Raw genomic sequence first — 2,342 nt, forward strand, 5'->3', positions numbered from 1 at the left:
GCATTTTATTTTTTATTGTTTGGTGTTTCTGGTTCAAATGGTTATTTTTAATTGTCAACTTGACGCAGTCTAAGATCACCTGAAAAGATTGTCGCAATAAGAGATCATCATTAGGTTGATTTGTGGGCCTATTTGGGGAGATTTTGTTGATTATGTCAACTGAGATTGGAAGACTTGCCCATTGTTGGTGGGACCATTCCTGGCCAAAGGATCCTGGATTGTGTGAGGCTGAAAAAAGCCAGCTTTGATCTCTGTTCTTGATTGTGGATGTGGTCTACCAGTTATCTCAAGCTCCTGCTGCTTTGGCTTCTCTGCCATGGTGGACTAAATTTCAAATAATGGACAAAATAAACATTTTCTCCCTTAAGTTGCTTTTTTTTGGCATCATAATGATTATTTTACTTAGCTAATATTTTTTAAGCAGCTTGCAGGCACACTATCATGAAAATTCAATGATTGGTCATTGATTACTGCAGTCAGGGTTTTACATTACTTGATCATCTTCAAATGGCTTTCTAAATCACATTAATTTTTTAATTCAGTTTTTGTATAATTCATAGAAAACATTTTAACCATCTTTATACCCCATCCACCACCTGCATTCTCCCATACTTCTACCACACACTGGATTTCATTCATCCTGTCATTTATGTTACAGCCTACAGTGTCAGGATAGTGTGTCCAGACATTCATTCCTCAGTGCAAGTTCATCCACTGGGATCTAGTCAGCATATCTAGAGTTTCTCCCTTAAAGAAGATCAACTCTCCCTCACCCAGCAGTAATCTTCTGCCAATAATTATTCAGCTAATACTAGGGCCTGCTGCCGATTTCCCCAGTTCTATTCAGGTATTTTGACTGCTTGAGTTTTCATGAGTCTTATACATGCTGACATCATTGCTGAAGATTTATATGAGCAAGGTACCAGGAGCCTGTAAGACTCTGTTTCTATATGGTCATGTACCAGCTCCCATGGCTCTTATATTTTTTTCCTGTCTTCCACAATGGTTCCTTAACCCTGGGTGAGTGGAGATTCATATAGGATCCCTATCCAAGGATCCACCCTTTGCAGACTTATTATCTATGCTTTGGCCGTGTGTGTCTTTTTGTGTTCATTTCTCTCTGTTGCATGAGGGAGCTTCTTGTATAAGAGTTGAGAGATACATTAGTATTCTTTCTATCTTGTGCCACTGTGTTTCATGAACCTACAGTGTAGGGGTTTCACTGTAGTTGTGTCAGTTAGGGTTGGGCATTTCACAAACAATTATTCTCTGTGTGTGAGCAGTTGTGGAACTCTGTAATAGTTTCCGTTTCAAAAGAAGATTCTTTGATGAGTGGTGACTGGCATACTTGTTTGTAAATAAAAGGATCCATATTTAGTAGACAATAAGATTTTACATTTTTTTTCTAGGGATGTGACAACAGTAGGGTTTTCTCAAAGATCTATAACTTTTCCAGGCATGTGCACTTGGCCTTGTTCACAGTACCACACATGAGTTTCCTCCCATTGAGTGGGCTGTTGATTGTCACCAAGATAAAAATGCCACCACTGCCCCAGTGTAGCTTGTTGTCCTTATTAGAGCTTAAAGCTGGGGTTGGACCACTGATTAATGTTTTCTCTTAGAAGCTTGCATAGTGTCTTCCAAAAATATGAAAGTTAGCTTTTAGGGAGGTGGTTTCCAGGTCAGTTCTAGCTCCAGTGCTCCAAGTCCTGTGTCCAAAATATGTCCTCTCTTCAGCAATAGGGTCTTACTTTCAAGTTCTGGGAAGTAATCAAAGGCTGTGGCAATAATGTGTGTAATTTTAGGAGTCTCTTGGACTACCCTGACCAAAAACTCGAAAGGAGGTTTCTCCTGTCTGGCACTGTCATGTTATATAACCTTCAGCTATACACTTGGACACAGGAAAAGATGTTGTATGCATAATTTTTCAGTAGATTTTTGTAGTAATACATTTCCTTTTAGTTTTTTACATCAGCTAAGCATTATTTATTCTCTCTCTTCTCCCTCCTCCCTCCCCAGTTAAAGTATTCCCATTTCCCCATTTCACCCTTGATTATATCAACTGCTTTTGTCAGGATAGTTTCTTATGGCAACAGAAAATGAAACTAAGACATAGGTAGTTAAATACAGAGCTTAGATTATGATAACCATACACTGTCATTCAACTATACCCCATGCCAATAACTTTGTTTAAAAATAAGGTGTTCACAGTTATTTTGGGTAAATAAAATTTCCTGAATTCAAACTGTTTAAAATTTTTCTGCCAATAACTTTTTTATAGTTTTTATTTTTTAACTTTTTATTGCATTTTTATAATAAAATAAAATATCTTTATAATTTTC

Source organism: Nannospalax galili, unplaced genomic scaffold (assembly GCF_000622305.1).
Source record: "Nannospalax galili isolate Female #2095 unplaced genomic scaffold, S.galili_v1.0 scaffold96, whole genome shotgun sequence".
Classification (NCBI taxonomy): Eukaryota; Metazoa; Chordata; class Mammalia; order Rodentia; family Spalacidae; genus Nannospalax; species Nannospalax galili.